This window comes from Schistocerca americana, chromosome 1 (assembly GCF_021461395.2).
Source record: "Schistocerca americana isolate TAMUIC-IGC-003095 chromosome 1, iqSchAmer2.1, whole genome shotgun sequence".
NCBI lineage: Eukaryota > Metazoa > Arthropoda > Insecta > Orthoptera > Acrididae > Schistocerca > Schistocerca americana.
Genome location: NC_060119.1, coordinates 34,092,045 through 34,107,495, shown reverse-complemented (window position 1 = coordinate 34,107,495; position 15,451 = coordinate 34,092,045). Strand labels below are relative to the sequence as shown.

Genomic DNA, 15,451 nt, shown 5'->3' with positions numbered 1-15,451 from the left:
TACTGTACAATAATCCTACCATTTTCCCACCTTCATCCCATTTCACATCTGTGTGGTATCTCAGCACTTTGCTGTTTTGAAACAATGCCACATGATGTGGAGACAGTAAAACCTAACCAAGAAATAATTTTGTATGTCTTTATTCTTGTTCTAACTTATCAGCACTGTGCCATTGCTTAAACCTATCTTAATGAACTAAGTAGTAACTTAACTATTTCTCCTGAAGTCACATTTATCGAGATGACATCTCCCAGTATTCTTGAAATGGCCAGAACTTTAACCTGTCAGTACATGCAGGTGGTCTGTCAGACCAAGGAGAATGTTTTCACATTAATGCGATGTCTGAAAGTTGTTTCCAGGAAGCTATCTTCTCAGTACCTTTAAGTGAATGTAGTAGGAGTCGTTTGGTATGGTGTATCTGGTATTTCAACAATAGCACTTCCGGTTAGCTCACAACAAAGAGGTCTAGGGTCTCACAGGCCAGCCACATGCACTGGTGCCCGTTTATTGTTAGCTCCGCCAAGGTTATTCATGTGCGCACATATTTGCGGTATCTGCTTAGTTTAGTGGTAGAACAGAGTTTTTCGTGCTTTGTACCTTATTCAGTGTGTTGTAAGCATTGTAACTGCATCATGGCTTGTTCTTATGAGGCACAGGAGCAGAGAATTAGGAACTTGATTGAAGAAGTAATGGCTGAAAGTGACGCTGGTGATACTGAAAATGGAGAAATCGACTTTGAAGAAATCCAGGACCCAGAGTGGAAAAGTGATTGTGGCACTGAACAAAAAATGTCGAGTGATGAATCAGAAGACAGTGATTGTGGTGCAGACAGTGATTTGTTTGTCAGTAAAGATGGAACAGTATGGAACTCACGTGCTCTGCCAAAGAACTCCCGCACACGTTGTCATAACATCATAACTCATTTACCAAGTGTGAAAGGTGCTGCGAAAAGTGCTGCAAACCCTCTACAGTGCTGGGAACTGTTTTTTTTTTATGAAAACATTGTACACATACTCGTTGACTGCACTAATAGGTACATTCAAAGTATCCAGGGAAACTTTTCAAGGAAAAGAGATGCACAACAAACTAATAAAGCTGAAATAAAGGCCTTATTGGGATTATTGTACTACACTGGTGTAATGCATGCCCATCGACTAAGTCTACAAGATTTGTGGTGAACAGATGGCACAGGAGTTGGAATATTTCATCTCACAATGGGCATAACTAGATTTTGTTTTCTGCTTCGATGCCTCAGATTTAACGATAAACAAACAAGAATGGAACGGGAGAAAACAGATCACATGGCGGCAATAAGACAGGTGTTCAGTCTAATTGTTGAAAACTTTCAGAAGGCTTATACAGTTTCTGAATACGTGACAGATGATGAAAAACTAGAAGCATTCCATGGAAGATGCAGATCCCGACAGTACATGCCAAATAAGCCAAACAAGTATGGAGTAAAGATTTTTGCAGCAGGGATGCCAGAATGTTTTACACATTCAACATGGAGGTGTATGTTGGACGACAGCTTGAAGGCCCTTACAGATAGGACAACAGACCAGTTGAACTTGTTCAGAGACTTTGCCAACCTATCCTGAATACAGGCCGCAACATAAATTGTGACAATTATTTTACAAGTTACGAGCTTGCAAACACATTGATTACGAAGAAGACGACCATTGTTGGTACCCTGAGGAAGAACAAGAGTCCCAAGGGGATTTATTAACACTAAAAACTGACAAGAAAAGTCATCTGTGTTTGGGTTTCAGAAAAATTGCACCTTAACCTCTTATGTGCCAAAACGAAATAGAGTGGTATTACTACTGCCAATGATGCATCACAATGGAAATATTGACAAAAATACCTGGAATGATAAAAAAACCAGAAATTATCACTTTCTATAATCTTACTAAGGGTGGAGTTGACATTGTAGATGGAATGAGTGCAACATATAATGTAGCTAGAAACACAAGAAGATGGCCAATGGTTGTTTTTTATAGCATCATGAACACAGCTGCGATAATTGCTGCTATTATTTTCAACTCAAATAAGAAAGAACAACTGAGAAGAAGAGAGTTTTTGAGGCAGCTTTCTTTTGCCCTTCTCATGATCATCTTCAGCAAAGAGTAATGCCAAAAATATTGCCAAGGAAGATAACTGAGAGAATTGGAGAGCTTTGCAGTGTGAAAATTTCTGAAGTGGAATCAACTGTGACTTCACAAGGACAGTGTGTGGACTGCAGAAGCAAAAACAGAAAATCAAAATATATTTGTAAGAACTGCAAGAAAAACATTTGCCTTGAACATTCTGTTACTATGTGCCAAGACTTTATTGACAAAATATCTGATTGAATACATGCAGTATTTTGATAAAAGCTAAATTTTATGTATATCCATTTGTGTAAATATTTTTGACCAAAATATTAAATTTATCCCTTAAATATATTTACTAAACTGATTTTTAATGATATTACTTCATTTAATAATGCTTCCCTCCATAATATACATCTAAATGCAAATTCAGAAAGTTAGAAACTGCAAGGGTCTGTGAGACCAACTGCGTGTACTGCCGTCCTGTTTCCAGGTGCGTGCACCGCCGGACTAAATCCTATATGATGCCTGTCTTTAATCATTAGTATATATGCTACTCTTATTATTTTCACTTGTCCCAGAACATCTACTCCATAGAGTTTATATTTAAAATAAAAATCTTATAGCTATTCTAGCCTATCATTACAAAAAATTACCAAAGTTTTTGGATTCCCATGGTTTCCCACACTTGAGCCAGGAGCTCACTTGGCCTTGTTGACATAATACCCTTTCTGTCAACTCACCTAACAAATACAGAATGCAACTCAGTGCATGGAACAGACTGCCAAGGTAAACTGCTCTGTGTGCAGTTAACAGTTTGATGCTCAGTCCCCTAGTGAACATGACAATGGTATCTAACCCTGACATTGTGGGAAAAATAGAGAAAGGTCAAACCCAAGGATATAGGGAATATGACGAGTGAAACTTAAAAACCAGGCTGCTACTTACACGTCTTGCGGTCTCAGACAATTCTTCTATGCTCTGTCTTCCATCCATTCACTTTCCTTCTCCCTTCAGAAAGCTGCTGCTGTGGAGCCATGGAACCACCTACTTTCCTCTGGCTGTTCATCTTCACCTCTAGGAATTTCACTCCTTACACCCCCCTCCCCTCTGGGCATTCTCTCATAATATTCCTGCATTGTAGCACAGGCAAGGTAGACACAGTGAGTGGTTAACACATACTGCTTGAGTGGTGGTGCACTGAGTGGGTGTAGTCAGTATGCTGGGCTGAATCGACAGTGTTGTCCCAGCACCACATGTGGCCCTCTGTGGCACGAGTGGCTGGTGGTGAGGACAGGCATTGTGATAGGCCACAGTGCTGACCAGAGGTTTAATTCAGAACAATTGGCGCTAGAGCTGCGGTGGACAGCCGGTAGACTCTGGCAGTGGCAACTGGTCTCATAGAGAGGACGGCAGAGTGCTGGCTGCCAAGGCATGGCTAACCAGACGGAGGCCCGTAGATCACAGCCCAGTGGCAGTAGTGACAGCGGAATCGTAGTTAGGGTGCGGAGCCGGCCGAAGTGGCCGTGCGGTTAAAGGCGCTGCAGTCTGGAACCGCAAGACCGCTACGGTCGCAGGTTCGAATCCTGCCTCGGGCATGGATGTTTGTGATGTCCTTAGGTTAGTTAGGTTTAACTAGTTCTAAGTTCTAGGGGACTAATGACCTCAGCAGTTGAGTCCCATAGTGCTCAGAGCCATTTGAACCATTAGGGTGCGGACTCCAAAGCTGTGGTTGACACTGACTGGGTATAGCTATGATATCCAGCTGATCGAACCATGATGAGCTACTTTGGATGGATTGAAATGCTGCTGCTCCTTGCTGCATCATGATAGAGACTGCATTAGTATGTCATGCGAGACAGTAATCTGGAACAGAGGCAATGACCAGTTGTCATAACTGGTAGGAGGTTGGACCAATATCTCATGGAGTTTGGCACAGTACTGACGGGCATGGTCTGATGACACAGGTAGTACAGTTCAATAACCAGCACCTACTAACTCTGACTGTGACTCTGTCTTCTTCTCCAAGGTCTGCCATAGTTTCAGTCCCTTACAATTTTGTAATTTGTGATTTCTCCTCAGTTTTACTGTTCTTAAGTAGTTGATAAGCTGTTTCATTTGCCATTATTAAGATGAATTCCTCTGGTTTTATTATAGGATCATTGCTTGTGACTTTTAATTACTTTCCAAGACTTTCTACTTTTTGAGCTGTATCTAGATCAGTTAAAAGATTTGACAGTTCTGCCTTTTACAGAACGTGTCATCAGCTCTTCATGTACCTGAATAGGATTTTCAGCTTGTGGGTGTCTTTTATATTTATCTTGGTAGATTTTCAGTAGGCTTGAAGCAGAGATGTATGGTATCACCGCTTACAGTCATTAACGTGCAGCGAACCGGCTTCATTGCCGTACCCACACACTATGTTCAGTAGAGAGGCTTGGTGACGGAAATGACTAGAGCAGTTTTGATCATGACATATTTATTCTTCACAAGTCTTACACTAAGTTACAAATACAATTCATCACTAATGCCCGTCTCGATCACCAATCCTGGAGAGTATACACTCCAGTGATGAGCAGTGGCATGACCGCATGGACAAAAGCTGCATCTCCAAATCTTCAGCTTCTGGCGTGAGCGGAGATGCCGTGATGTCCGCAAAAGAGAGAACGGCACTGCTGAACAGAAGGGTGCACACCATGAAATGAATGACTGCATTTAAGATCGTGCGTGTGCATTTGCGGGGGAGTCACTGCATGTGGTCAGCAGTGGGAGGCGTGTGTCACGTTGCGTTGACCAGCTCGCACTGTCTGCGAATAGGTGGTGATTGTTCTGTGGTGTGTTTAAAGTTCACACGCTGCATGATGACAGTGTGGCAGCACTGGCAGGGGTCAGTCAGCATTGGAAGGGAGGGTGGCGGGCCACGACATCAGCGCGCTGGACCTGCAAGCGCGCGGTGGGCATGTTCTTACGCGGTTGGCTAGTGACAGCGGCAGCAGGCACTGACCAATGCATGATGAAGGCGCGTGCTTCAGGTCATTTGGTATGATGTCTTGAAGTCACTGACATATTAATTACAACACGAGTATTCACAAGAGCTACAAAATAAGTTCACTATTTACATTGTTCAGAGTGGTGTCGAGAGTCGCAAGTCCAAGTGTTCATACATTGCACTGTTCCACAACTTCGCCGAGTGATTCAATCGTGGGAACACAGTGCAGCACTTGAACTGACCTCAACCCTCGAGACAACGGAGGTCCAAAGAATATGTGCGAGTGCGGTACCGTCGGGACTTGAACGCGGGTCCAGGAGCTGCTACGGGGAAGCCAGGTGGTGTGGAGTGTGATGTCCAGAGCTCGACAGCAAAGTGAATATGATAAACTGGCACAGATGCTGATCTGGCCTCAATGCCTGACGTGGTGGAGACACAGGGACACGAACGCGGGTCCAGGAGCTGTGACGGTCATGGAAGGCACTGTCCGGGGCTCGACTGGAGTTACTGTCCGAAGGTGCGGGCATTTGGAGGCTGGGTCTCTAGAGGACAGTGGCTCGTGGACACTGAATTCTGACGGTGTTCAGTGGCTCGGGTGCATGTTTGCTGTTTCGGGTGGCGCGGCACATTGGCGACGCAGCACGGCCATTTGAATCGGACGCAGCAGCCGGTACGCGTGTTGTAGTCCACTGGCGGCTGTGGTGGGGTGCTGTCGGGGTCGCCATGCTGGCGGCCCAGGTGGGGTGGTGGGATCCACATGTGGCGGCACGATGACAGCAGACTGCAGCTGTGTGTCACCGGCAGCCACGGGCGCAGGCTCCTTCTGACCTCTGGCAGAGGGAGTGTCATCTGTAATCAGATCTTCTGCTGGGTTGAAGAAATGCGTGGTTTCTGGAGCAGGCAAGACGTAAGCTGGCTTGATGTGGTCGATTGACAATGTAGAGTGGGAGTGCCTCTGGCCATGAGGTGTTGTGGCAAGTTAGGGCGGCTTTCAGAGTCCTGTGCAGCTGTTCAACCATGCCATTTGATGCCGGAAGGTAGCTTGTTGTCCTGTGTAACCGGATGCCATACAGTCGGGTGATGTGCGTGAATAACACGCAGTCAAACTGGAGTCTGTGGTCAGTTGTCACGTGACTGGGACATCCAAATGGTGCCACCCAGCTGTTGATGAATGGGGTGGCGACTGTCTCGGTGGTGATGTCCACGACGGGTGTTGTTTCTGGTCAACGAGTGAAGCGGTCCATCACAGTTAAGAGATACCGCTTGCCTCGAGAGAGAGGAAGTGGGCCGACGAGGTCCATGTGAACGTGCGCAAATCGACGTGTCGCGTCAGGGAAGGTGCCCACGGGTGCGTGGGTGTACCTCCCGGCCTCAGCACGCTGACATGCTGTGCAAGTGCATGCCCATTCATGCCAGTCCTTCCAAGGCCCGGGCCAGACGAAATGCATAGCCACAAGTGTCGCAAAGGTATTGGTGCTGGCGTGTGACAGTCTTTGGCCACTGTCAAAGGCACTGCCCCGGAATTTCTCCGGAAGGAACGGTCGGTGAGTGCCGGACGAGATGTCACACTGTATCTTCCGGGCAGAGCCGGGGACAGGCACCAGCTCCAGTTGCAGGCCACTGGAAGTGTAGTGACGAAAGTGGTGCAGTTCTTCATCACTCTCCTATAGTTGGTTGACGTCCTCAAAGTTGACAGGGGGTGAGATAACGGCACACGCTCGACACGAACAATTGGCGACGATATTGTCTATCCCCAAAATGTGTCAGATGTCTGTTGTGAATTGTGACACGTACTGTAATTGCTGGAGTTGGCACGGTGAACACTTAGTGCGATTGTTCTGGAATGCATGAGTAATTGGTTTGTGGTCGGTGAAAATGACGAACTGTCGGGCTTCTACAGATGGTCAGAAGTATTTCACAACTGCAAACACTGCAAGCAACTCTCAGTCATAAGCACTCCGAGTGCATTGCGATTCAGATAGCTTTTTAGAGGAAAAACCGAGAGGCTGCCAGCTCCCGCCAGTGCACTGTTGTAATGCTGCACCGACGGTGGCCTGGCTGGCGTCCACGACCACAGCCAAGTCCGCGTCATGGACTGGGTGCGCGAGCAGCGTCACTTCTGCGAGATTCTGTTTTAAGTCTGTGAAGCTCTGCTCCATTGCATCTGTCCAACACACAGGGGTCTTTCCCTTTGAGGTACGACCATGTAACGCCTTAGTCAACGGCTGTTGCATGGTGGCACAGTTGGGCAAGTGTCAGTGATAAAAGTTCAACATGCCGAGGTGTCAAGTCTGGGCAGCATTCCGAAGATCGAAAGTCATAAACGGGCTTTTGAAAAGCCCAAAGGGCATTACGATAGCTGTTTTTTCAATGTCTTCAGGCACCATTGGAATTTGGGTGTACACGTTTGTGCAATGTATCTTGCTGAACACCGCACAGCCTGCCAAAGCGTAACTGAACTCTTGAAGGTGTGGGACTGGGTATTGGTCCGTCACTGTTCACGAATTAAGGGCACGATTGTCACCAAATGGGCACCCCAAATTGTCTTTTTTTTTTTGTACTAAATGTAACGCTGATGACCGTGGGCCGCTCGATGGTCGAACGATGCCTTGCTGCAGCACAGCCTCGAACTCTGCCTTTGCTGCTGCAAGTCTATCAGGCATGAGTCGACACGGGCAACACAATGTTGGGGGTCTGGGTGCGGTTATTATGTGGTCCACCATCGAATGTTTAACGTCTCTCAGTGTGCCGGCTGGGTGGGTGCGATTGGGGAATTTTTCAAGGATGTCAGTGTAAGGTCTGGGACACTTCACAGGTTTAACACTGTAGAATGCAGCCTGCCGGTGCTGTCCCGCTATCTTTAAATTTGTGTCACATCGATAAGCTGGCCATTTGCGATGTTGGCTAGCAGCCCGTAGTGGCCGAGAAGGTCTGCACCCAGGATTGGCTCATTGACAGAGGCCACAATAAAAGTCCATGAGAATTTAGTGGCTTAGGGCTAGATCTAAATTGCAGCTGTGTGTGCTGTAAGTTTTAATAACTGAATTGTGAGTGCCTCGACCCACCTGCAGTCTCATAACATAGAATAGGGGAATATCGAAAGGTCCAAACCCGTGTCAAGGTACCTCATGCTTGCACCCCATTCTGTGACAAACAGATGCTTCAATATCATACTGCAGCCAGGTGCGCCTAGGTCTGGCTGCAGCCGGCATTTTGGTGCGAGCAAGGAGTGCAGCACCTGGTTGCTTTGTTGCCGAAACAGGCGTGGTACCAGCAGTTGCCACTTTGTGTGTGCTCTGACGTCTGCGGGGTACCGTTGGAGTGGTTGTTGCTGTATTGCTGGCTGCACGAGCCACGCTGCCAGTAGCCTAGTCTGCTGCCGCTGTGATGCGTGCTGCCCTCTTACTGGAAGTGCACCAACTGGTCGACTTGTGTGGAGAGAGCTGCCACCTGTGCGGCCAAGTTTTGCACTAGCTGCTGCAGGTCAGCATCCAATGCTGGTGTGGGAGGCGTATGCCACCACGGAGGTGGGGGGATGGTGTCGTAAGCTGCCACAGCAATGGTGCTAGGCACCGTTGTCAGCACACGTGCACCCGGTCGGCTAAGTTAGCGAAGGTGTCCAGCTGCATCTCCATTTGTGCTGCTATCTCTGCCTGCAACTGAGCTGAGAAGCTGCGCACCCAGATAGTGCGTAACAGCAAATCTGCCACCGTGTCGGACTGTGTGAGGCTCCGCAAGTGACCCAGGAGCTGTGAGGGCCTCCGGTGGCCACATTTCTCTTGCCACAGCAGTTGGCGCACTCGTTGTTCTTTGGACTGGATCAGCTCTTCCTTGAGCCATTTGTAGGCTGACTGCATTGGCAGGGTGATGATTATATCCCACACTTCAGCCGCATAGTTCTGGTCGAGCTGGCTCACCACGTGTCCAAATTTTGCCAGTCACAGCTTACATGGTTGCCCATAAAGACCGCCTCCACTTGGCTGAACCACATTACAGGGTCGCGGGGACAAAAGGGAGGCAGCCTGATCAACGCCCATCCAGTGCTTGTGGGCACTCTGGTGATTGTAGGAGGTGTCATTGTGGTGGGGATTTGAGTGCCAAAATTGTCGTGGGCTGTCTGTGGCTGCTCAGCATCCATGCGTGTAGTCCGTGTTTGTAGCTCACTCTCCAATCCCTTGTTGTGTGCAAGCAGGTCTTCAACAGTCTTTTGCAACTCTCCTAATGTTGTCATCTTAGCTTAGAGTCAAGTCCTCACACAAGGGGAAACACACAATGAAAATAACATGACAAATGAAAACACACAAAAAAGAATAAAACTAGTCAGTTCATGAAAGGAACATACTTGCACAAAAACAACACAAAAAAAAGAGTTTGTTAAAAAAAACGTATTATATCACAACGGAGCACTGTTTGGATGTGGGCATGTATGTGCCAGCCTGCTTGCGGGTCCAAGTCACTTGTACCAACGAACGTTCGTCACCACATGTTTTTAGCCTTGGATCACGTAGGGGTCACCAGTGAAGCAGAGATGTGTGGTATCACTGCTTACAGTCATTTATGTGCAGTGAACCAGCTTTATTGCTGTACCCATGCACGATGTTCAAGGGAGAGGCTTGGTGACAGAAACAACTAGAGCATTTTTGGTCATGACAAATTTATTCTTCACAAGTCTTACACTAAATTACAAATGCAATTCATCACTAATGCCCGTCTGTACAGGTGCGTTGCACTGGTGGTATGGGTCTGTCACTGATCCCAGAGGGTGTACACTCCAGTGATGAGCCGTGATGCGACCGCATGGACTGAGCGAGACAAAAGCTGTCACCGAATGTTCAGCTCCTGGCACAACAGGAGGCGCCATGATGTCCGCGAAAGAGAGAGAGGGTGCACACCGTGAAACGGGCGACTGCACTTAAGATCATGCGTGCGCGTTTGCGAAGGAGTCGTGTTAACTTGACGCACATGGTCAGCAGCGGGAGAAGTAAGAAATGTGTATTGTGTTGTGTTGACCAGTTCACACTGTCTGCCTGCTTTTGTCCCGTGTGGTCTGGTTCATGATGCACCATTGCCAAAATCCGGCGGCATAACGGTACAGCTGCACTTGTCAATGCCAGGCGTCGCTTATTTGTGTTGGCTGTGCCATAGTTCAGCCCTTCGCACATTTGAACAGTGTGGCCGCCACAGCCTAACTGTGTCTTGGTTGAGACCAAACATGTATTGTTCTGCATCCACAAGTATGTGTTTCCAAGACATCTTTTATTATAAGAGTTACAAAATCCGTATATGATTTTGGAGTCAATTTAAGTTTTGCAACTTCATTGCTCAATTCCATTGATAAAATTTTCCAGACCACCTTTCTGAAGGTGAATTACCATTTAAAGGGGACTTCTGGGCTGATAATCCCAAGTACTGTACACATTATGATATTATGCTGTGTTTTTGGTGTTGGTTTCTTGACTGTTTTCACCTCATGTTGAGCTGCTAGTGAACTGAAAAACTGTCAGGGTGCTAGCCCTTGTTCCATTACCCTTGAGGAAAGCATTTTGTTTCCTCTACAATGTCTCCTGGTGGTTGAAGGGTTTGCCATTCTCTTGATGTCAGTGTTGCCCATGGTGTGCCTGACTGCTGATTAATTTATGAGTAATCTGCAAGGAGGCTCCTTCAGTGTACCACATCTATACCAAAATGGATGCATATTTACAATGAGCATCATTGGTTTATATGCTACATAAGAAAATATTAAATCTTAGAATCAATATAATTGTGTAATTGCCTGTGAACAGAAATTCTTTTCCCTGTTATACTATTGTTTCTCTTCCATAGTGTTATATTCACCAAACTAAGTAATCTCTGCTTTTTTCACCAATTTCATGTTCCTTAACCTTATATTTCAATACCTAAACTTTCACAAACATGCTCTTGCTGCAGACAAACAACAGCTCCACATACTTTTCCTCCAGTCCTACTTAATCTTTGGTATAGTCCCCAAAGACTTCAGATTACTATTTTCCCCCTCTGGCTGCACTACCTCTTTCCACCAGTCCCTTCTTAAATTCCATACTCATCATTTCTTAGCTCTTACCCATCCTGTAGTTGACATATACATTGTGTCAATCAATATCACTCTCAACATCTTCTGTCTATGCTCAAAATCAGCCCCTGCAACTGCTAGCACACACAGTCTAAATTTGAATAAAATGTTTCTCACTTACTTGTTTGTCAAATAGCTCAAAATTGATGTCTTCCTCCTCCTAGTGATCACCCATCCAAGCTCACCAGAACTAAAATCAAAATCCAACACCTCACTGCTCTGGTTCCCTTTTAATCCTCAATCACTGTTCTAGAGCCCTCACTGATTGTGAGACATCTGTTTTTTCTAAAGGACTTCAGCCTCAAACTCAGATTCAGTCACTCTGCCTTACTGCAAGATCCCCTCTTATTCAGCCTTAATCTCAATTGCAAGAACCATTTCACCACCTTCTTCCAATCACACCAACAGATTTCAACTGAAATCCCAAAGGAACCCTTGTCTTCAAGCATTCCAGAAATTCCTCAAGCCATTATTGGCTTTCAGTCCTCCTGTAAAATATTACTGAGCCCACAAAACTTACCCATGAGGTTCTGAGCTGAATGCAAATGGTTCTATCTTCACCCTCCCTGGAGACAAGCTCCAATACAGGAGTATGTGGCAGATGGGCATTGTAAGCTATAGGACACCTTGGCATACAAAACCTGTCACTTAATCTTACCCCTCCATTGATAAACCCTACAGTGGGAAAGGCAGAGCAATGTCTAAACCCACACATGTCATTTACCCGCTAACATGTGTTTAGCACAGCGTTTTATTTAGGGATGACCACCACTAAACTGTGTGCATGCGTGAATGAACACAAAAGATCTATTCACATTGGGAACAAGGGTACCTAGTTGCTGAAAGGTTAGTGTTCAGAAGAAAGGATTTGGGGAGGGATGGTGAGGCCATATTGGAGGTAAGGAATTCCTGGAAGGTGATCAGTGGATGGTTAGATGAGAGGGGGGGAGGGAGGATCATTGTTGGATGATGGTATGAACTGGATGAGGCAGGGTTCAATGCTGGGATAAGGTTGGCTTTGGTCCACCTGTCTAGGATAAACAGCCTCTGCCAAACTGTGGCCAAGAACAAAGTAGACTACTCTGCGACACAAGATGCAGCCGAACGTAACATGCTTGATTTCAATGCCTGCTGCACTACCCGAGCCATCTTTATTCTCTCCTCCGTCTATTGTTCCCACACCTTCCACCCAACAGTTTCCACCCCCTCTGTCCTATCACGTCCTCCCTATTCTTGTCTCCCTCCCACTTTGTGTGTCTCCCTTTGCCAATGCTTCCACCCAAGTTTCCTGTTCCCCACGCCTCTCTTTTTTTTGCTCCCCATTTCCACTCCCCCTCCCTACCTCCCTCCCCCATAGCCTCCTGATGCTGTGCCTGTTGGCAGTCTAGTGCCTGCTCACACTGCCACACAGTGCTCTTCTCCCCCCCCCCCCCCACATTGATACCCTGCTGTCCCTTCCCCTTCCCCACCCCTCCTCCTGATGCTGTGCCTGTTGGCAGTCTAGTGCCTGCTCACACTGCCACACAGTGCTCTTCTCCCCCCCCCCCCCCCCCCCACATTGATACCCTGCTGTCCCTTCCCCTTCCCCACCCCTTCTGTGTTGCTGCTTTCATTTTATGTGACACCTGCATTCTGGTCCAAGCTACCGGAGATGGCAGGTGGGTGCATGAGTTGTGCTTGATTGTGTGAATGAAGATGTGTGTGTGTTCCTTTTCTGATGAGCTTCTTTTTCTTTTTACCACAGCTGAGCCATTCTAATCTTTTACATACTTACTTACTTTAATTTGTTGGTGTAAGGTGTAGAATGTACACTGTGTGTTAGTATGAGCTATTTGATAGCTTGTACATTAGTAAGCATGACAATTTTAACTTGTGTTTATGTTGTTTGTCTTTGAGTTTTATAGCTCAGCTCCAATATCTAGTTGAGAAATCACCGGGGTAGTAGTCACACACTGTTTTAAATTGTTGAAAGTAGCATGAGATCTACCTAAGTCTTTTGTTTTATTATAATAGGCAAAACACCATCAGTAAACTCCCAAATCCATGTCTCCTATAGCTATACTTATCTTGCTTCATATGATGTTTGGGTTGTTTTAAAATTATAAATAACAAACAAAAAATGTGTAAGATACTTGTTTATTATTGTTCTGCACAGAATATAAATACAGTACTCTACTTGTATATAATGTTGTTAGTGTTGCCACCACACTAATTATTAGAACTCACTCATCTGCAACTCCTAATCATTCTGTTAGCAACTACCTACCTCCCTGAAAACCATCTGGAACTGGCCACCCTCTGCTTAGGCAATTTCTCTCATTGTGATGGCTTGTGAAATTCTTAACCGAGGTCTACTTGAGAATTACAAAGTATCTTTTAAATAATCATTTGTACAGTTAACCAAATTTTAGTAGAATTTGGAGGATCAAAATAGAATTTGCGGACACTCACAGATTTTTGGTTCGGTTTGTACAAAAATCATCTTTATAATATATTGCTTAAACTGGACTGATTTAGGCAGGAAATAGATAATAACAAGCAAAAATAAAAATTGCTACAAAAAGGTCAACTAAAAATTATACAGAATGTGACTGATAGATTACAGTTCTGGACTAAGATTTTTCCAAGATAAAGTATTTAATAAATTGTCGGTGCTTTTTTATCACCGTTTTGATTCATTAATATTATTTAAAGCATCAGCATTTGCATGGAAAATTTACCTCTATCGAGATATCTCAGCATCGTATGTCAGTTGCCAATGGCCTTGCCACAGTGGTAACACCGGTCCCCATCAGATCACCAAAGTTAAGCACTGTTGGGCTTGGCTAGCACTTAGATGGGTCACTGTCAGGGTGTGATGGGTGCTGTAGGCAAGCTGGGTGCACTCAGCCCTTGTGAGGCTGATTGAGGAGCTACTTGGTTGAAAAGTAGCAGCACCAGTGATGAAGACTGGTAACAGGTAGGAGAGTGGCGTGTTGACCACATGCCCCTCCATACCCACGTCCAGTGATGCCTAAGGGCTGAGGGTGATGTAGTGGCCAGTCAGTAACATTGGGCCTTTGGGTCTGTTCGGGCGGTGTTTGTTTGTTTTTGTATCTCAGGTACTTCAGAAAGCTTCTTAAGGAAAGTATCAAGAAGGAAGTTAAGCAGTGTTCTCTTATCAGGCTTTGCAGGTTTAGTTCACAGAAAGTATCCTCCACAAAACCTATTACATCATTAATTATCAAATATAAATTTTCATGGCCAGAAATTTTACAGTTATTATTATTATTATTATTATTATTATTATATTCCAGGCTTTTATGCCATGGTTGGATGAATATCATTTTGAAAATCAACACTGTGCCCATGGAGAAAATTATAACCAGATTGGAAGCAGGCATTCATAGTGCGATTGCGTTAACACCTGAAGAAATCTGTATAGAAGAGTAAGAGTAAAAGTATTAGCTGGCATTAAGGCTCCTAAATATAATATAACTGTGGGTGAGAGGAATGCTATAGAACACTTGAATGAGTATGTTAGTACTATCTTTTTCCCCATTGAAAAGGACAGTACAATGGTACTTTTGAATGTGGTCCACTCTCACAGTGAGATTGCAATTTGTTAGACCTGCAGCCATATAAGAAGCTGAGTAAGGGCCCCACCAATAAAATTCTTAGAACTATTACACAGGTAATAATAGTCCCTCAGTCAGGACATAGAGAAGGGTCTGTTCATTTCAGCTGCACTACTACTGAGATTTTATGGGTTGGCAAAAAATTAATAAAGAGCATTTTTCACTAAGACCAGTAGTAAATGCCATTGATTTACTCAGCTTTCAATTCACCAATTCTTGATAACATTATTACAATTGCATGTTGCCTGATAGAACTCTACCTCAAGAATTTGGTACACTTCATCAGTAAACACTTGGTTTAAGAATCATGAAAGAAGGTTGTATACATGGAAGAACCCTGGAGATACTAAAAGGTATCAGATAGATTATATAATGGTAAGACAGAGATTTAGGAACCAGGTTTTAAATTGTAAGACATTTCCAGGGGCAGATGTGGACTCTGACCACAATCTATTAGTTATGACCTGTAGATTAAAACTGAAGAAACTGCAAAAAGGTCGGAATTTAAGGAGATGGGACCTGGATAAACTAAAAGAACCAGAGGTTGTACAGAGATTCATGGAGAGCATAAGGGAGCAATTGACAGGAATGGGGGGAAATAAATACAGTAGAAGAAGAATGGGTAGCTTTGAGGGATGAAGTAGTGAAGGCAGCAGAGGATCAA

General features: G+C 45.1%; 1 pseudogene; it reads left to right on the top strand.

The window, feature by feature from the left end:
- Nucleotides 1-13,924: 13,924 nt before the first annotated feature.
- Nucleotides 13,925-14,043, top strand: LOC124560096 (annotated as a pseudogene).
- The last annotated feature ends 1,408 nt before the right edge of the window (nt 14,044-15,451 follow it).